At 33.5% G+C, this 22,373-nt stretch overlaps 1 protein-coding gene across 1 annotated transcript in view; it reads left to right on the top strand.

Annotated features, from left to right (window-relative positions):
* DACH1 (dachshund family transcription factor 1) overlaps positions 1-22,373 on the top strand; it is a 431,057-nt gene that overhangs the window by 314,799 nt on the left and 93,885 nt on the right. The gene's annotated exons all lie outside the window — the stretch shown is intronic.

Raw genomic sequence — 22,373 nt, forward strand, 5'->3', positions numbered from 1 at the left:
AAGGAGTATCAACATTTTCCCCCCAGAAAGACTACTCAAAAAATTGCTTACCTGAAACATTTTACATTCAACATGAAAATAGCTTTGTTAAGTCCCTTTACAGAGAAAGACAAATTTTTTTTTCTACAAATTAGACTATCTGACTATGGAGTGTCAGTGAGAAAATTGCAATCCTTTGTACATGCTAACATTAACATCGGGACATAACCGAGAGAATTTGCTTTCAGGAAATACTCTAATTGTTCATTCTGAGACTTGGTATCAAGTGTTCTGAATAAGCTAAGTGTGCTATACCCATTGCATCACTAGGCCAGAGACTCTCTAAATTTCTAGCTTGAATTTTTTCACGGACTCTTCTTAAACAATGAGGAAAAATGTTATTTCTATTATTCAGTTTATATATTTTGACTATATGCCTTTTACATTTAATCGTAACTCCCGTGTAGCAATATTATGAAAATTAGCATAGTGATAAAATACAAAGTTTTATCAAAGATTCAAGTTTTAAGTAATTATATTTACATACGATAATTATGTGTTCAGTCTTTCTGTTTGTTATTATTGTAATTTTACCACCATGGCATATTAATTGAAACAATACACTACATTGCTACAGATACCTTTTAAAGCATTGCCCTTGTTACTTCAAAGTTTTTTCTTCATTGATGTGCTTCCTCTACTAGGCTGTAAATTCCTTGGAGTCACCTGTGTGTTACATTTGCTTTCAACAGACTGTCCATGTATGAGCACGTGCTGATCTGGGCTGCATTACTAGAAGACTCTAAGGGATATTAGAGAGTTAAAACAACTGTAAAAATACATAATCCAGGATTAATAACAAGACAAAAAGCAAAATAGTCTGATCTTTAGAAAGTACATTTTTGTGAATCATAATAGAACATTCTGACCATAAATAAACTTAAAAACTACTCTATCACTATGGTACTTCTTACCATATCAAGGTTTTCTAAATGGTCTTGAAATCAGCACAACGGCCTTGACTATATCCCAACAATTTCCTAATATTTTAACATGTATTTACAATGGAAAATACATTTTTTTTTTTTGAGACAGACTCTCACTTTGTTACCCTCGGTAGTGTGCTGTAGCATGATAGCTCATAGCAACCTTAAACTCTTGGGCTCAAGTGATTCTCTTGGTGTGACTACAGGCATCCACCACAGCGCCTGGCTCTTTTAGAGATAAGGTCTCGCTCTGGCTCAGGCTGGTCTCGAACTCAGTGAGCTCAGGCAATCCACCCACCCTGGCCTCCCAGACTGCTAGGATTATAGGTGCACCTGGCCTTAGAAAATACATTTTTAATATTCTCTCCAGAAATAGAAAATGACTATTGACTTTAAATGTAGATACATAATCATAAAAATTTGAATAAATGTTGATAGTCCCATAGGAAGTGTTTTGTTCTATGATACTCTTTTTCTTCCAGGAATGTTCTCTCTTTTATCTAGTTTGGAGTTGGCTTATTAATAGTAAATATTCATGGGCTTTCTAGATTGATAGAGTATACTAAATTAAAAATTGTTTTCTTTCATAGCTACATTTATCATGTGCCTCATAGTAGCCCTGTAACTTTCTTACTGCTCCTATCTGCATTAAACAAGGAACTTCATTTAGAGACATTTGTAGAGAAATTAATTATATGTTTGTGTCATTTTTGGCTTGAACTTAAATGTAATTTGCTGCCTACCAACAAAATCATTCGAATAGCAATGATGCTTAACAAAACATTGATTCTAAAAATAGATACCCAAATTCATTTATACCCTGAGAATCACTGTCATTTGAAATCTTAATCATCAGCAACTTTTAAACATTGTATGTTCTTCTTAATATTAAATAGCTAATGACTCCATCTATTAGACAAAAAAATTAACACACCATCAGCTCAAGACCAGCATCAGAGTTCAGAAATGTTAACTGTTAAGTAAATTCATTCTTTTATTTTTGGTTTGTTTATTTATTTATTTATTTATTTATTTTTTAGAGACAGAGTCTCACTTTATTGCCCTAGCTAGAGTGCTGTGATGTCACAGCTCACAGCAGCCTCCAACTCCTGGGTTTTTTAGGCGATTCTCTTGCCTCAGCCTCCTGAGTAGCTGGAACTACAGGCACCCGCCACAACGCCTGGCTATTTTTTTGTTGCAGTTTGGCCGGGGCCGGGTTTGAACCCACCACCCTCGGTATATGAGGTCGGCACCCTACTCACTGAGCCACAGGTGCCACCCTCACTATTTCATTTTTAAAAGAAAGAACACTCTAGTAGAGTTTTGAGCTTAGGGAGAATATAATTAAAGCACATTCAAAAATATAAATGTGTGTATCAAAAGGTGATGGACTTAAAATATTCTTACAGTCATTCAGATGTAGGAAGAAATGCTCTTAAGATTATAAACTTCAATAACAATCAGGAGTTTTCAAATATATGTGTTTAGGAAAATGCAGATTCTGTACATAGCATGACATAAAAAAAAAGTCTAAGTGTCTTTCAACTGTTTCAAACACCTTGAATTCTTAAGACCTTTCTGGGTTTTTAAAAACTAGCCATTTTCTTCAGTCTAAACATAGGGAAATAAGCCATAATAATAGGCATTTGAGGACATAAACAGACTCGATGTTTCTTGATGCCGTCCCTCTCTGTGTCCCCCTCACACATTTGTCCAGTGATGCTCATTCACAGTGCTTCTCTCTCACGTAAAATTTGCTTCGGTTTTTCTTAAGTTGCTGCGCTATCAACAAATTTTCAAGCGTCCTACTTATACTGCTTGTAATTTCATATGTATAGCTTTTGTCATTATGGAATTATTCTAATATTTAATTAGGAAAAATTAAAAAATAAACCCAGAATATTAATTTCTTCCAGTAATAGAAGACTCACCACTAGTTTTGAGAAAACTCCACACTAACCCTAACGACAGTTAGGACTAACTGTTGAATACCTAACTTATACAACTGTATTTCAGCCTTGGATTAAGGATTCCAATGTGATATAATCAATTAGTAAATATGTACTGAAAACTAGGTATGTGGAAAAAACAGATGAAGGGAAAAAATACTCTTTCTTTCTGTCTCACTCCACTCTGCTTTTTATTTACAATTGTACACATTTTTTTCTTACTATGCAGCCTAATTTCTTCTCCAGTTAATGCTTTTCCCTTCGTTTGTTTTCATAAGAAACCAGAAAACATTGTGTCACTATTGACTCCTGCAGGACGCAAACATTTTAGAAGCAACACCAATTTGAAGAGAGGCAGGAGAAAGGGATTTGTTTCAAGGCCACAGTACATTTCTCTGTGGCAGGTTCTGCTTGGTGGGTAGGGCTCAAGATTTCCAATGTTTAACGTCCCTGGGTGTAAGATTTTCATTCTGGTGCTCTGAAGTGAAGGTCAGAGCATCAAAGGTACTAATGTGTTTAGCAAAAGGGCCATATTTGGATTTTGTTTCTTGTAACTATTTTAGACATAGCATTCAACTTTGTATACTTTTTTTATAAAAAGGAATTTTTAAAGACTATGCTATTACTTTTCTCAAGTTTGTGGAAATAACTTTTTGAAATATATTTCCTTTTGTACGTCCATTGTTTAAAAATTCTAACCTTACTCAAATGAAGATCAACTTTTCAAAAGCTACATGAATAGGACTGGAGGTCATTCTATTAAGTGACATAACCCAAGCCCAGAAAGACAAATATCGCATGTTGTTATTTTTATGTGGAAGCTAAAAAGTGGATCTTACAAAGATCGGAAGGAGATGGGTGGTTACCGGAGGCTGGGAAGGTGGAGCAGGGGGAATGAAGAGAGCTTGGTTCATGGGCCAGATACACAGTTAGATAGAAGAAATAAGACCTGGTGTTTGATAGATAAGTACGGTGACCGTAGTTTACAGTACCTGATGTATATTTCAAATTAACTAGAATAAATGATTCAGATCTTCTAGCATAAAGAAAAGACAATTATATAGGTGATGGATATCACAATTACACTAACTGGATATTTACAAATTATATGTATGTATTAAATTATCACATGTATCCTGAAATATATACATTTATTATGTATCACTTTAAAAAAATCTTTAAAATAGTTTTTTTCTTGGCTCAACGCCTGTGGCTCAAGTGGCTTCGGCACCAACCACATACAACTGAGCTGGCGGGTTCAAATCCAGCCCAGGCCCGCCAAACAACAATGACAGCTCCAACCAAAAAATAGCGGGGCCTTGTGGTGGGCACCTGTAGTCCCAGCTGCTTGGGAGGCGGAGGCAGGAGAATCACTTGAGCCCAGGAGTTGGAGGTTGCTGTGAGCTGTGATGCCACAGCGCTCTACCCAGGGCGACAGCTTGAGGGTCTGTCTCAAAAAATAAAAAATAGTTTTTTTCTCCTTAACTTACAGACTGACATTATACGCTGATTGACTATTACTAATTTAACTGACTTTCTTAGTATCCCTCATGACTATCCTTATGCAGAGACTAAAAGGCCCCTTTCATTTGAATTTTCTGTACTTAGATAATGTTAACACACATTATAGGGCCGTGAGTATTCTATTTTAAAGTTCTCTGTCATGCAACACCTTCTTGACTTATATTCTACAGATATAATTTTCTTGGCACCTCTTAAAATCTCTTATAAAATATTCTCCCTAGATTTTACCTGCTCATGTAATTTTCCTCCTCAGTTTCCAAGCCTGTGAAATAAAGGTGTTGAACTTCTTGCTGATCCTTTCATTTCCCTGATTTATATAGCACTGGACACCAACACATTTCTCTGGATCCCAGAGCTCTTTTTAAGTAACAGCAGATTTTATATGCAAAGCCGTAGCTCAGGTGAAGCTTTCCTAAGACACCGGTTTTATTATCTTATGAACTGTAATTTTAAGAAGCAGAGTGTGTACTAATATTTCAATGATAACTTAAGAAAATGCTTACTGTAATATTTTCATAACAACCTCGTATTGATGAGTAATGGCAATAAAATATGGGCTTTAATGTTTATTCATTTTTTACTCTCTGTACCTTCATGATCATACCATCACATTAAACTTTCAAATTTCTTCAATATCTTCGCTCCTTTTCCAGAGCATTCTGGCTTCTTTCCTTGCCTGGGGTATATAGATGCCTGTATATATGCCTTCTCAGCCATTACTGTTCAGTCCAGACTTCTTCAGGGAAGGAGCTCTTTTCTCCCCTTCTTTTCACACATGGCACAGGATCTGGCATTAGTGGGTATAACAAATTCCTTTTCAGAGTTCAGTGAGATAATATATATCTAAAGTGTTTGATTTATTTAAATATTCAATGGCTCATTAGTACTATCAAATTAGCTAATGGACGTGCAGCTTGATCATATAAATGGGAACGTATACAGGTTGTAAACCACTGAATTAGAATATTATTTGTTTATAATTCATAATATCACAATTACCATGATTTATGCTTGATCGCAAATGGAAAATTTGGAGCCATGATATTGTAGAGTGTTTTGATTATGTATAAAAAGATTGTCATGTGCCACATTTTTGGGAGAAAAAATTGCTCAAGTAACTACATTAATCAATTACTTTTATATTAATGATTGTGAGGTAATTGCCAGATTAAATTTTTATAGTATTAAAAATAGTCTTAACTTATCCAACACAATTTTATTGAACATGCACTTATTCAGTCTAAATATTGAGAAACAAGTATGTTTGGCTGTGTAAATTACAGAAGGTTCTCGGCTTTAGATATGGACAGAATAAAATAGAATGGTTTGAAAATACGGTATCTCTTCTGAAGGGTAGAAATTCTGTCTTTGAACCGCTCATACATCCACTTGTTAAGTGAATGACTACAAGTTTACATGAGGTTTACTTGTTTTAGGAATTCATTATGTCATGAATGAAAATATTATTTTTAAAAATCAAGTCATTAATTGATGTACATTTATAGTACATCTTCTTTAAGTTTAGATTTTAGTAACTTTTTTGGATAGTGAGAAAGCTAAATCATGTTAATATTTACAAATAATTTTTATGAACTGTATATCAAAAAGATGAGTATCTATCTTATAAATACTATACATATACTATATATGTTCATAGTAGCTTTACTTTTGATCAGATAAAATGTTTTTTCTTCATTGAAAAACCATGAGAAACTATTCATTATTCCACTTAATTTGCTTTATGTTTTTCTAATAGTCTTTTGGTAGGCATGGGACAACTCACTTTTTTGTGGGTTAAGAGATATTTTTATATAATCTTGCCAATAGAGAATATTTTTACAGCATTAAAAGTAAGACAGCAAACAAAATACTAGTGGGTTAATAAATTAGTTCTACATATAAATCTTATTCATTTAGTGATTTATTTATTAATCATTACAGATGCCCTTCTTTTATTTTTTCAAGTAAGATGTTTATTGAATAAAGTATTATTTGACTAATGAATTGGGTATCCATTAGTTTTTTTTATTCTGTAGTTTATTAGAATGTCACCTAAACCATGGCTTTCTGTCTATTTTTGCTAGCTTTGGTTGAAATTTTACCTAGTCACATCTGGAAGTATTCTGTAGGGATGTGGTCCATATTTGGTGTCTATTTGAGGATTTACTCCAAATCGAAGCTTCATTTTGGAAATAGCAACTTATAATTTGACAGTTTTTAGTGGAGCTGAAACTATTTTTATTCTGTGCATTTTAATTTTGTAAATAGACAGATATTTTTTTCTCAACTTCAAAACCACTTTCTTCATCTCTTGATTAGCTTTATTTAGAAATGTAACCTATATGACCATTAAAAGCCTGGTGATTCAAAGTGCCATCATATTCTTTTTAATCTGAAAGTATAATAAAATGCAAATGCTGGATTTTCACAGATACTAGGTAATACTGTATTTTTATAGAATGAGACAGTAGAATACCTGCAACTTAGTGTACTGTGACCTAATATTTTTGAAGTTTTCTAATATGAGCTATAAATGACTATATATGAATGTGTTATTTGATTTAATATGGAAACAAATGAAGTTGTTCATCTCATGCTTTATCTTCGATAAACGCAGATTAGTTACTATAAAAAGTATGTGCTTTGTTAGTTCAAAATCACTTCTAAATATATACATTTTTAAAATTACAAAGCACTGCTGTTTAGAAATAGCTTTTCAACCTTCCCTAACCTTCACAGTCTGTTTTTATGGGAACTGTGCTGTAATCGCACATGTGCACACGTGTACCCCTTGCACACACACACAGATGCTTCCTTTTGATTGGTAGGTGATGGAGTGATCTTGCTTTGAATGCTGTATTATAGGTTAAGAAGCAGAGAAACAGCCCTGCTTTCCCTTGTGCTTAGAGGAGTTTGATCCTCAACTCCGTCAAATTGATGGGATGATTTAATACATCAGTCAACCTCATTTGCAGGACTTGTAAAATGATAGCAAGCCTGAGGAAAGTCCTAAAGATGCTGGAACTTACATCGTGGAAGTTACATGATTAAAAGGTCTACATGGAACCATCGGTATTACGCTTTAATGCATAGTAACCTAATGATATTTTAAACATATTTTAAACAGATATTGTCTACCTGCACTAGAGAACTGGGGACAATGTTTTCCGTTAACTTTTCCTTGCCAACTATCACTTAATCTTAATCATTTTTGATGAACTGCTCCTAGATATTTATATGATAACTTCTGTGTATCTTAATCAGTTTGTTCCAGTGGAAGCCATGCTTTAAGTTTTCTTTAAAATTTTTCATTACCATTGTTGCTAGTATCTAATGCTACAGTTTCAGAATATTAAACAAGTACAATTGTTTTAACTACTGTGAAATTGACAGATGAAGCTGAAAACCAAAAGCACCTTTCATGGGATTTTAAACACTATTTTCCTCCATATGCCATCCCAATTATTATTTAGATATTACATTCCTAATTTACTGTTAAGGTTGATTAGAATTCAAGCCTCTCAAAAGCATGCACCAAAGGTCTTGGGCTGTGGAAAACATTTTTATAAAATAATCCATTAATGCAGAGGAGTGCAACTAAATTAGTTAGCAATTTGCTGAGCATGAATTAATGAACAGAGCTTCTTCCAGCTCCCAGAGTTGTAATTTTCATAATAACCTCAGACCTTTATTTGGCAGGTTGTTTAGTTTTTTCGTTTGAAGGTTTTCATTAGTCTAATGAGGACTGTGCAAGGGCGAGCAGTCAGCACAATTTACATGGGGAAGCTATCATAATAAATGAAGCAATTTGAATAACACGCAAGGGTTTATGCAACAAGATAAGACGAGATTGTAGAGAGAGATTTAGAGGTAACCAATACATTAGACCAACTAATAACTGAAGTAATCCCAATAAAAGGCTTAAGTGAAAGGAATGAAATTAATGATATATACAAAGTTGTAATGATATGATACATGATTCATTAGATTAATAAAATAAGTATTCAATTGTTTTTAGTGCTTTGGTGTAAGCTTTGTTTATATCAGGCATTTTAATTAGGATTGTTCACTAGATCACTTTGCTTAGTTAACTTTTAGACCATAGCTTAGGTTTTTAATGATATTTTCTCCTTCTTATTTAATCTTTATAGCCTTGATAGTTCCTTAAATTACTTATGTGCGATATATTGTGTATGGAGATCCTTTTTAAATGTAATTGCGTATAGCTCTACCTAAGTGGTGATTAAACTTTAGGAATGAATGCTCAATAGGTTTCTAAATTCTTAAAAACAATTGCTTTAACTTCTCCTCTAAGTAGCCAAAGGCTGTAATGTTGAAGAGGTTTGTCTAAAAATTATAACAACTAAGTTTCTCTTATTGATGAATTTCCAGATTAAAAGGAATCATTTTTAAAATATGTTATTAGATATGTATTCATTTCTAACCAGAGCCAACCATGAAAATGCATGCTAGAAAATCGACTTTAAAATTAATTTTCTTCTTTCCATATCCCTCTTTTGAAAAATGTTAAGTTTGTTCACAGTGGTTTGAGAATTATACTTTCATGGAGGTAAATCAATCTGATTAATCAATGTGTTTTCACAAAGTATAATGTGAGGAACGAGTTGATGGATTGTTTCTTAAAACTTTTATAGCAAGTGATGTAAACTTTAGAAAGTTGACCCCTTGTTTGACATGTGGTGCCAAGTTACATTAAAACTAAGTACAATGCAATTTTCTGCATCACTATGTATCAGCCTTTACCAGGTCACAACCTTAAGGGAATGTCTCTTCATCTCATACATTTACGTGGCCCAAATGGGTGGACTTCTATGAAGTCTGCTGTTCTGTTCTCTTCTCCTAATTTTGGAGGTACTGGCACACTTCTCTTCCCTGCTTCCCTCCTTTTCAAATCAGAACTTCTTGGTGCAGAAAAATTAATAAATGATGATGATCATTAATGAAGGAAGCAAGCGGTTTGGTCTACTTTTCACTTGTGCATTTGTTAAAAACAAGTGAGGATTGTTTAAAACCATAACGGTTAAATAGTTCAAACTTACAATTACATTTTCCTTTTGGTTTATCACTTTGAAGAGAGCAAAACTGATTTTTTTCTGGACTGTATTTGTCTAGAGTTTCTTAATAAAAACTACTTGCAGAAAATGAGAAGAACATTAATTAGGAACGTGGTTCACATGTTTGTCTCTCCTTTCCTCCTTTTTAGTTTTTCCCCCCTTCCTTCCCTTCCCTTCCCTCTTTCCTTTCCTTTTTTTCCCCTCTCTTTTCACTTCTTTCCTCCCTCCACTCTCTTCTTTTCCCTTCCCTCCTTCCCTTCCTTCCTTTCTGCATTTGATGTATATGAAGGTGCAGATTTAAATAAACTTTTGTACCTGAATGGTATCTTTGTATTAATTATAAAGTTGAGATAGCAATGAAATACTTTGAGGTTATTAGTAAAACATGAAAATAAGTACATCATTTTTATCCTTTCTAACAATGTGCTGTGTATTGACTTTAGTATTATTTGTAGTTATTATTATTATTGTCTACCATGACACAAGTAACGTAAGGCTATTATGAAAGATCTTAGATTCACAAAATAATATTATGTTCATCTACAAAATGATTATCACTAGAAGGCCCCTAGCATGGAGGTAAGGAACACAACCTTGAAAGTAGACCTCTGTACTCAAGTCCTGGTTAAAATTGTCAACTTGGTAATAATAGAACATCCTTGACCTTCAGTTTTCTCATCTTTAAATATTGGGTTAGTAGCACCTCTGAAAATAACAGGGTTTTATTATGGAACCTATCAAAACTGTTACCGCTGTGTAGATAGATAGATAGGCAATATATGTGTTGTAAATGTGGGGTTGCCTCCATTAGGTGTCATTAGATTACAGCTTGTGGCAATAAGATAATTTGAGGCATGAGTAGAGAGTAAAGCAGTAATCCGGGGTTAGTAGAAGCCATGATGTCACCTTCTGACGCTCCATCTGATTTGCTTAACTGGGTTATTCACTTAAGTGATCCTTGCAGAGGTCGTATCTGGAAGTTGCACAGATCAGAAAACAAGGCAGGCAGGATGGACAGCGGATCTGGAGAGGCCTGAAAGGAAGAGAAGAATCATAATTCACTGCACTGCAAGTTTAGTGAGCACGTGGTTGGGCCTAAGTTACTTACAAGTAGATCTTCAGTGTCTGTCACAGAGACTGGTACGCAGACATGTGTTGCATGAGAGAGTGATGGAGTTGTAACACTATCACCTTCTCAAGGTTCCTAATGCTGCGACCTTTAATACAATTCCTCATGTTGTGGCGACCCCCAACCATGAAATTTATTTTTGTTGCCACTTCATAACTGTAATTTTGCTACTGTTATGAATCATCATGGAAATATCTGATATTCAGGATGTGTTTTCATTGTTACAAAGGGGTCGTGACCCACAGGTTGAGAAGCACTGGAAGAACACAATTCTAGGAAGCATATATGGAAGGGTACTGGATGGTTTTGCTGTTATAATCTCATACATTTCAATAAAATCACTGTAAATTGTTCCTTAACAGCTTTCCAGTCAGGTTAGCATTTATGAAAAAGTACCTTTTTTTTTTGTATTTGTTCATTTTTCATTCACTCAGCAATTTGTGAATACCCGTTATGCGGTAAGCACTGTTTCCGTTGCTAACAATTTAGAGAGAAATTTTAAATAAAATATAGAAAACATTGTTGTATTTTCAAGACATATTAATGAGAAGCTTTTGAATAAAACTGATGCAGCTGAGGGCCATACCTACCTAAGAGTTTTATTAAGAAAACACCAGACTTCTTACTTGTCTGAACAATCACGTTTATTCAGAAGTGGCCATCAGCCTCACATTTGGTTTTTCCTTTATATTTTATTAGCAATGATGGATAGACAGCAAGATTTCCATTCTTTCTTTACCCCACCCTCCCAATAGATACAGTTCTATGCTTATAACATATTTGAGAATTGCCGTGGACAGTTGTGTGTTTTAGTGGTAACAATGGGACAGTCCTAGGGAAAATATATGCAGGAAATTACTATTGGGTTGCGGGAGAGGGAAGATGTGGTTCTTCTTGGTCAACCTTAGCAGAAATAGTCTGTTTAAATCTGGAACTAATAACAAAATGCCTTTCTGTGTTTTCTTTTGTTTATAGATGAGGTAGAAGGCTGGACATGACCTGTGTCCTGAATTAAGTGCTAGTCTAGAGAAAATTTTGGAGATGAATAGTGATATCTTATTCAAATAAATATTGTTCTTTTTTACTGTACCTAAAGAAAATCTCAGTCAAAACAAGTGGACAGTTTAGAGGTTATGTATCTACTTACCTCATACAATTCAAATTAGATACTCCATGTATCTTTTAGAAAAGTATTTGGTTTATAGCATCTGACCAAGAATGACATTCCCTTTGTCAACTGAGAAAGAGTCTGAATTTTGACTATGTCTGTATTCATGGAACTAGAAGCATTATACAAATCAAAGCATTTGGGGTAATTTTTCCTTAGAATCAAAATTTATTCATTTGTTCTTAAATTTTTTTTAATTGTTGTTTGTTTTAAGCATCCAAAGATTTTGATATTTCAGTTCATATGATCTTTACTAGGATTCAAATTGATGAAAAAAAAATTGATGATGAAATCTACAAAAGACTCCAGTAAAGTATGTGTGCTGATTCTAGTGTATTCTCCAGACATAACTTAGAGACAAAAAGTTATACGATTAAAATTTTCTTTTGATGCCTTTGAATTTCTTTTATTTATTTATTTATTTATTTTTGCCTTTGAATTTCTTACAGCTAACTTAAGTCCTTTAGATCCGAATAAACATAGAATCTACATCCCATCAACAGATATCCCACTCTAAAGGTAGTTTTCGAATCTAGGCAGTGAGTGAATTTGCCAAAATATTGTAGGTAGTCTCTTTCTTTTGTTATAAATTTAGAATCAGATTTTCAAGAGTCTTTTTTTTTTTTTTTTGAGACAGTTTCACTTATTAGCCCGTAGTGGAGTACTGTGAAGTCACAGCTCACAGCAACCTCCAACTCCTTGGGCTTAGGTGATTCTCTTGCCTCAGCCTCCCAAGTAGCTGGGACTACAGGTGCCCGCCACAATGCCCAGCTATTTTTTGTGTGTTGCAGTTAGGCCGGAGCTGAGTTTGAACCATCACCCTTGGTATATGGGGCCGGCGTCCTACTCACTGAGCCACGGGCGCCACCTTTCAAGGGTCTTTAATATTTCTTTTCTCAGAACTATTTTCTTTCACTGTGATCCTGGTTATCCTAAGAACCTTCATAGGCTTGGAAAAATGACTCATGAGAAATAGTTGCGCTTTTAATCCCCTCAGAATATCTGCTTATTGCCCAAATTGAATATTACTTTGGCTTCAAATAGCCAAAGTCCTTGACTACCTTGTGTGGAAATAGACTAGCTTATGATTTCTTTTCTCTACAGCGTAAAGGTGTAGATGGTCCAGTGAATAACTTTAAAGTTAGAATGCAGATGAGAATTTGCATTTTTTTTATTACTTATACATGTGTATATTAGGTTTCCACTTTTACCTTCACAGAATTAAAAAGGCTAAATTTAATGACAATAACAATATTTAACATAAGAACTGAGAGCAAAATCCTCATAAAAAATGAATGAAGATAAATACATTCAGAAAAGAAATCAGACGATTGCTGCAATGAAATATTAAGCAGTAATAATAGTAATAATGCAAAGAAAGTAACATTCACATTGCAGATAGAAGTATGTCTATTATAGAACACTTTGATCAGTTAACTTCTTCTTATTTTGTTTTTTCCAAAGTCTCAAAAAAATAGACAACTAATATTTATAAATAAAAGATAATTTCAAAAAACCAGATCATGCCAAATCTTACAGACAATAGAAAAAGAAATACTTCAACATCATTCTACTTAATCTGGATAGACCTGATATTTAAAATTGGAGAAAATATATTATTATGAAGGGGAAATTACAAACATATTTCACTTATAAATGAGGATGCAGTATGATAAACAGAGATCTGACAGAGGAGGAAGGAGGGGGTGTGGGCAAGGAAAAAATAGAAATTAGGGACTAATTCTCATATAAATTGCATTTAATTTGGACCAAAATACATTACTTAAACATTAATTTTTGATTCGCCATGTTAATATGTTGTTTATCATAAGCATTTGTATTTTTTCATTGCATAAAATTTTTTTCTCTAACACAACTCATGTACGAAATGTGCATGGACTTTCAGTGTTCTGGAAATCATGGCAATGGTTTCAAAGGGTAAATAGACTAATCCCCACAGGAAAGATATTTACTTATTATGGAAGAATTTTAGGAGGTAAGTTCATAATCATAGGAATCATATTACCAATGGTTAATAGCTAAGGTGACCAGACGTCCCGCTTTTGGTGGGACAGTCCTGATTTTTAACAATTTGTCCCTCGGCATTTTAAAAAAGTCCTGATTTTTGGGAAGAATGCACGACAAGCTAGGGAACGGCAGGAGAATGGGAAGGGAATAGACACTTTTCGGCTGCTGTGTGGCTATTTCGCCAGGATATGAGTTTTATATTATTTTTGTGAATTTTTTAATGTTAAACTTTAATAATAACAAATAATTGTTGAGAACTGATTATCCAGAACTGCTTATCAAAGTTCGCATTGTTGATCAGTTGTTAGAATTTGACCACCGTTGTTTGGACTTAATGAACAATGGCATTTTTTGGCATTGGCAACCACGAAAACATTTTGTAACTGTCTGTCAGACGATACACATCGTACTGCATGCTAGTGCTAGTTAAACAAGTGATGTCAACAAATCAGCTACTCAGATAATTTAGGTAAGTCACTTATTTATTTATTTATTTCATGGATTTAGAAGACAGTACTCGTATTATTTATATTTTATAGTGGCGGCAAAAAGTCTAGTGCTGGCCTTGAAAGTAACACTTATGACTTACTAGGTATCATTATTAAAAAAAATACATTGATAAGGAAAAGGTTAAATCTTGGGCATCAGCAAAAATCACAATAGAGAAAAAATGGTTAGAAATATTTCATCATTTTGAAACAAACCATGTTCCATACAGTAATGCACTAAAAATTGTGGGATATGCGCTGTCCTTACCAGGAACTAATGCTGTGACTGAATGTGTTTTTACTACGGTAAATAAAGTGTGGACATCAGAAAAATCACAATTAAGTGTTGAGACTTTGAAAGCCATTTTATGTGTGAAATATAATTTAACAAATTCTTGTGAAAAATTTCATGACCTTTTAAACAACGACTGCAATCTACTAAAACAAATTCACTCAAATGAGAAATATTCCGAAGAATAAAATAATACTGTACATCAATTTTTCAATGTATTATATTTGTAAATTATACTTACATTGAAATAAAAAAATATATTACAATACCATTTTTGCATTCTATGAAAATTTTTGTTGCTCCATATAGACCAAATTTTTAATTAAGAACCCCACCCCCGTCAATGGTGTTTTGCTTTACCAATATTAAAAATCTGGTCACCTTATTAATAGCCAACTATTGTAACTAATTATTTAAACCTTTCGACACCAAATAAAGAAAGTCATAGCATGTGTAAAATTAACACAAATGATTTAAAAACAAGGTATATATTATTTAATAGTACCAGCTTTATCTGTACCAAACTATACTTTTTATACTTGATGTACAATCTTGAAATTTGTAAAGCTGAAGGAAAGAACTGGGGAAAGATCAGTGATTTTGCCATAAATGTCAATAAGTTTTTAAAAGGATGGTGAGCTAAAAGATATTAAATGTTTAAAAAGCTCCGCAGAATTCAGCAGCAACTCATTTTTAGAACCCATAGAATCAACATAATTGAAGTCAATTGCAAAGCAAATTTCCTAGAGTATTCATTTTTCTTTTAAATAACACAAAACTTACCTAGGACATCATATAAAAGTATCACTAAATTACATGCAAAAATTTTGTGTCTTTCCATTGTTTTCCCTTGATTATAGCAAGAGACATTTCTTTAATGGCAGCAAATAATTCATATGATATTATCAATGATAAAATATTACATAAATAAAATAATATATCGAACACATAATCTATTAAGCAAGATATGCTTACGAATTACAAGCCTGGTATCCTTTTCTTACAGAAAAATGTAATAATTTAATGCCTTTCTGTATTTAGATTCCATTTTATTTGCATAATTAAATATTAAGGAAAGCTGTACCTATTTTTTTAAAAAAATTAATGATAAGGAGAAATAAAGTTGGACGTACAATAAAGTTTAAGAGGGCTTAGAAAGACATTTTAGGAAACCATAAAAATATTTCTGTGAGTACTGATATTCACTGTCAAGTAAGGAAGCAATCTTTCTTTGATGTTGGTGAATATTTCTCTTGTACTTAGGTGTAAAACATTCTAAAGGAACATTTATATGGTACCATTGGATGTCAGTTTTTTAAAATAAAATTATCAATGAACTTCATTATCCATAAGGAATAGGATCATAATTTGCACTTATTGCTTACAAAAATAATTCCAGGCAGGCAAATAAGATGGTTCATCATTAAAGAACATTTCTCCACTGTCTCATGAAAAACATTATATAACATAATAATCTAATTTTAACTATACTTAAAATAAGGAACATGGCATTTCCTTCATTATAGATTTGTTCTCATAATGGATGTGTGAATGGCACAGGAATGTGTGTTAAGAAAGGTTTTGTGGGATTAATAGATAACTAACCATATAGATTTTTAGTTGGTGATTATTTAATCAATGCCTTTAACCTTCCTTTTATTTTAGCTTACACAATATTCTAGCAGTTGGAGTTGAGTTTGCTAAATAGGATATTTTACCATAGTCTAAATATCCTCATTAGTAAAAGACAAAAACCTACAGGTGACTGTTATGTTCACAGCTCTGTAAGGTTTCAAAATGATCTTTATTGTATTATACGAATTATGATGTCATGGAGAATGAAAGCTCCATAAAAAATCTGGATTTTTTTGATATGTAGTATCAGTTTCATTTATTAATGGTAGTTATAGTGATATATGCTTCTGTGATAACCCACATATAATATCCATCCTAAGAATGACATGACCAAAGGCATTTGTAATTATATTTACTTCTGAAAGATTATGGTTTATAGTTAAAACAAAAGAGGCATCCTGTCATTTTCTAAACCCGTTAAATGTGACAGAATCTATTTTTCTGCCAACTTGTGAGGACCAGGCAGAGAGCAAATTTGCTGTGGTCAGCTAAGTGTAACCACTGAGCAGGAAAGTGAATTTAATAATGCATTATTGTTCTTCACTGAAGGTGAACTGTTACAGTGCCTTTGTTATAGCAGACTTTGCCTCTGCTTAGGTTTCCAGATGCTGAGTAGATTACCTGATTAAAATCTCGAATGCATGATAAAAGGAACCAGGTATACTTTTATATTAACAGAAATGCATCCATTTCAGGGCCCTAATATTGAATCTAAGTTGTAATATTCACCAGTGACATTACCTTAGGAGTTTGTATTATAAATAAACATGTTATACCATATAGAATAAATGACATGGAAGCATATTCATAAAGTTTATTTTATACCAATGATGAATCATATTATTGATGCTAAGAAGTATTTTTTTAATATGTTGTGATGCAGTTAAGAGTATGATCTTTTAAATTGTGTTTATTTTGACAATTATTTTAAAACAAAAACATAGAAGGGACTCTTGAAAGAGAATCAGTTCTTTCATGACTACTTTCTTTTTACTGCCCTTTTCCTCCATTCCATCTTCTTTCGAAACTTTCTCTTATAAATATATTGATTAACTATAGGACTTTCATAAAAGTTTTAGCTCTCATTGAGTTGAAAAATGACAGTAAGGGAATAAAACTTGGTGTAATCTTACTTTCTCTTTTTACCAAATTTAACCCACTTAAAAAAAAAAGATATGTGTAAAATAGTATTTTAGGAGTGTTAGACAGAAATAGGAAATTTAGGAAAGCCAAAACCCTGGGGGGATTTATTACATAGTGATTAATTTGTTGCATTGTTTTTAAATATCAACTGGGATTCCTATTATTAAGATTTTTTCACTCATTGTAGGCTTCTGTTGGTCTCAAGTATTGTAGACTCATGGTTTAGAATCAAACAGCTAATATTAACGTTATTTGGGAGCGATTTTGTTGCTAGAAAGTCTTTTAAAGGAAGTATTTCTTGTAATTCACAACTGAAAGGGTGCCCACAACCTAATGTATGGCTGTCATTGCTGAACTTTATGGCAAAGAGACAAAAGAAAAGCATTTTTCTGAATATCGGGAGCACCCATCATTGAATATCACTACGGGCCATAGAACACGCAAGTTCAGGAGACAGAAGCAAAGCAGAAGCTGACAAAAAAATAATAACAGCTAGACTGTGTGTGAGAGTGTTTTCATAGAACAGCGAGTGAGAAAATGATTTTTACTATTTCTTGTCTCTTAACAGAGACGTCTGCACATGGCAGAACCGTAGCAATTTCAGCTCAATTTGCATTTTGAATATTTATATATTAAACATCTTAATTCTAATTCGAAAGATTGAAAAATAAAATATTAGCAGCTGTCCCATTTGAGGAATACAGAATGAATTATAGTGTGATTAACACAAGCATCAAACAACTGCCTATAATAACCTAGACTCTTCAATTATCCCATTGACAGTATTAGTTTCCCCTTTTTAAAGGATGGAAAAGATTGAACAAAGGTGAAATGAAACAAATACATGTTTTAAGTGGACTTAGAATCTGGTGTTTATTTTTTAAGTGGAAACTATATCTCCATAGATAAGATAGGTGCCAAAGATTTACAACTGGATTCATTCTTACCGTGTATGAGTGTATGTTAAACTAAATGTACAGTATTGCTTGCACCTCCTGAAAATATCCAGAAACTCTGGATTGAATAACTCTGATTGAATAACTGTTGATTTTCTTAAAACTTAAGGTTCCATTTTTTTGCTACAGACCTCGTGTTAAAGGTAGCCATGTAATCCTAGTTCTTCTGGACCCATCTTTTTTTTTTTTTGTTTTTAAGCCCAATGTTTCAACTTACTTTTTTTCTTTTGTAATGGCTTTTTTTTTTTAATATATATTTTTGGGGATTCATTGAGGGTACAAGAAACCAGGTTGTAACAAACTGATTGCATTTGTTAGCTGAAGTCCCTTTAATAATTGTGTCTTGCCCCCAAAAGATGTGTCACACATCGAGACCCCACCCTCCTCCCTCTTTCCGTCTCTCTGTTCTTCCTTTCCCCACCCCCCTCCCTCCTCTCTCTTTCTCTCTCTGCTCTCCCCTTCCCCCACCCCCCACCGTGTACCACGCCATTAATTGTCCTGATATCAAAACTGAGTATGTAGGATTCATCCTTCTCTGGACCTATCCTAACTTCTCTTTTGTTAGATCTTCAGGACACATACTCACTTGCTCTGCCCATTAGGGTCTTCCTTACTCACTGTAAAGTTGATAGTCTGGTTTGTGGCCTTAATTATGTCGTCCTATTTACTAATGTCAGAGAACTAATGGCTACTCTAGTCCGGAATGTGTATTAACTCTATAGCGTTCAAACTAAACCACGCTGTTCTGTGGTCACTTCATATGGGGGAGACGTGTAGTTCCAAAGCATCTAATTTACCATAGGAATGATGTGACTCAGTCAACAGAAGGCTGGAGCTCGCCTTCAAGTTCACATTCTTTTAACAGCGCTGTTCATAATCCTTGTCCTTGCTCAGAATTCTTATATCATTAGAGAAGGCCTTCCAAAGTTTATTTTTCCGCGAGAGCTTCTACAAATACTACAAATTACTTCTACATGAAGGATGTATTTGGGGGAGGGAGGAAAACAAAACACCACAAACAAACAAAAACATACATTATAGAACTGTATTCATGCATTCCCTTTGTAATCAAATGATGAAATTTAAGATGGCATCAAACATTTCATCCTCTGATACAAACAATTAGCTTTTCAACCTTAGTGTTATTTCAGTCCCTTCCCTTCTACAGCCTTGAGAAATAATCAATGTGGATGATCTAAAAGAGCAGTGACTCTGGGTGGAGCATCGAGCTTTAAAGGTCATGAAACAATAGTCTAATGTGAGAGGCAGTTTATGAGTGATTATGTTTCCGGGTCTGGAGAAGTAGGAAAAGGTTCCTTGAAATTTCTGAAGCTGGCATTTCTGATGCATAAAATGAGTTGTATTTGGTGGGATTTTATTTAAACTCATAGGGAAAACATCAGCATAGTTTATATAGATCTATGGTTTCAGTAGAAAAAACTTCATGGAAAAAGAATATCATATTCGTATGTAAGTGTATATGTAGTATTTTTACATTTTAATGTATCTTTAGTAAGGAGCGAATACTTATGGAGAAACTATTCTGCATCAGGGTGGATAATTTTAACAGGTTAGATCATTGGAAACAACAAGATGATCAGGGCACCTCATGAATCACAGTTTCTATTAACAAAAACAAACGAGACAAAATGAAAGTTTTATGTAGTAAATCTAACCCCCATAATATGATGACACTAAGAAAGGAGTGATTAACTATGAAGGAACCAGTGAACACTTTATTTCATCTCTCTATATAACTCAGCACTGTGGTAACATAGACATTCTTGAAATTTCTTTCCTTTTCTCCCTTCTCTAATTTTCCTTTCTTTATTTCCACGAAATATGCATTGAAGCCTGAGGACCAGGCACGGTTCTGTATGGTGCCTGCTGGGGAAATAGTGTTCAAAGTGCTCAACAAATACCTTACACTCATGACATTTATTTTCTTACCAAGGATCAACAATAATCAAGTAAACTATGGAAGGGAAGCCAAGATATGGGCTAATGCTGGTGGTGTTTTGTGTATGACCTATGGAAGCCTGGGTAGTGTGGTGGGAGCAAGGGCAGAGCATCGCAAATGGGATGATACCAGTAGACTGTAGGCTGGCATCTGAACTGAGGTCTGAATGACAAGACAGAGGCAGTCAGGATGAATTCTGTAGGAGATAGATTAGAGGAATATTTTAACCAAAGATAACGAGCAGAACAAAGCCCTCAAGCAAGGTGAACCTGACATGGAACTTCTTGGTTGGAGAATAAAGAATAAGACAGACAATATGGAAAGATGGCAGAGATGTAGCGAGTGACCAGGTCATGAGTCTTTGTATTTCCTGATAAAAAGTTAGCATTTTATGAGTATTGAGGATTTTAGCCAGGGAAATGGCATGATTCCAGTTGACGTTTGTGTAGCAAACACATAACAAGGTGGGGAGCTGGAATTAAAGAAGAAACTAGTGAAGAGGTTATTAAAGATTCATAAATAGTGGTGGTTTTCACTACGGTGTTGGCAATTAAAATGGAGAGAAATAGATTGTCTGGATTTTCTTATGGATTTGATAAGGGGAGAAAGAATGATACAAAGAGAAAAATCAGGGTCGCAAGTACATTGAGGTGTGAGTGATTTGTGAAGTCCACCCTTGTTGCCATTTTTAGCCCACCATTCAGTTTAGTGCCCTACACAGACTAAACAGTCTACGTGTTTGTTGAATGAATGTATGCCCTGATGTTTAAACTTCATCTGAGGAATGAGGCTTGGCACATCATTACCATAACTGTAGAATACTTAGATTCATAGCATTGGGCAGAAGATGCAATTAAGGCACAGAAAAAAAATACAATTATTAGTTGCATCACTTTCTTCTATTATGAGTTGGCTTGGAGTGCACTTCCTTTAGGTCAACGGTCTTCTGAGTATTTGCATGAAGTCCTAGGGTTTTGGGAAGAGAGGACATCTCAGTAACTTTCACTAGCAGTGAGATTGCAGCATTCCATAACTAGTACTTTAAACAAAAAGTAGCTCTAAACAGACCTTAAGGGGTAAAATTGCACTGGAGAAAGCTTTCTCCTAATAAGGGTATTAGAAACCATTAGCAAATTATGTATACTTTAATGTGTATTTTAGATACTTTGAATCTTGATGTTTCTGAATATATTTATTAAAAATGCAATTATTTAAATTGGACCCTTACTCGTTCTATTTTCTTACTTTAAGAGACAAATTTAACTAGATCTATATATGTTAAATTTTTAACTAGAGTAAAGTTTAAGAGGATCAAATCAATACATTCTTCTTAATCATTTATTATCAAAATGAAATGAAAGTAAATAACCTCAAATAAAACAAATATGGGCATTAGTCATTCAGAGACAGTAATAAAGTTAAAACTTTAATTACTATGTCTAACTCTTTTCTGCTTCAATAATGGATCAAATTTGCACTTATTGTTCAAAGAAACTATACAACAAATTAAAATGTTTGTACTTCAGTTTGTGTTTCTTTTGGTTTAGTCATCTTGGAAAACAATGTTAAGCCATTATTAAGAACGTTTTTTTAAAGTAACTTTCAGAATATTTATATTTTCAGGTGTCATAAAAATTCCCTTAAGTTGTATGTATTTTGGAAAATTATCAAAAATATATAAAGTCAAGATAAGTAAATAAAGTATGTGTGTGATCAAGTTACTACAAATATTTTTATGGGAAATATGATCAACATCGAAGCAGTGTCTTGGGGAAAAATTATTCATCTGACTACTATTCTGACTACTTTTGTCACCTTTTAATATAATATATCATATCATATTAAATAAGATAGAATCTCTGAAGGAATTTATCGTGTTTCTAAAATGAAACATATTTACCAGGGGTTACGTTCTATCTGAGATTTGCGAAGTCTGCCTTATTATGATCAAAATTTGGGATCATTATCTCTTACTTTTGAGCACTTGATTAATAAAAGTATCCCAAATTTTAATTGAAAATCTTAATGATACATTATTTGGAAATGCCTTTTTTTTTTTTT

Source organism: Otolemur garnettii, unplaced genomic scaffold (assembly GCF_000181295.1).
Source record: "Otolemur garnettii isolate 467f Iridium unplaced genomic scaffold, OtoGar3 scaffold00036, whole genome shotgun sequence".
NCBI lineage: Eukaryota > Metazoa > Chordata > Mammalia > Primates > Galagidae > Otolemur > Otolemur garnettii.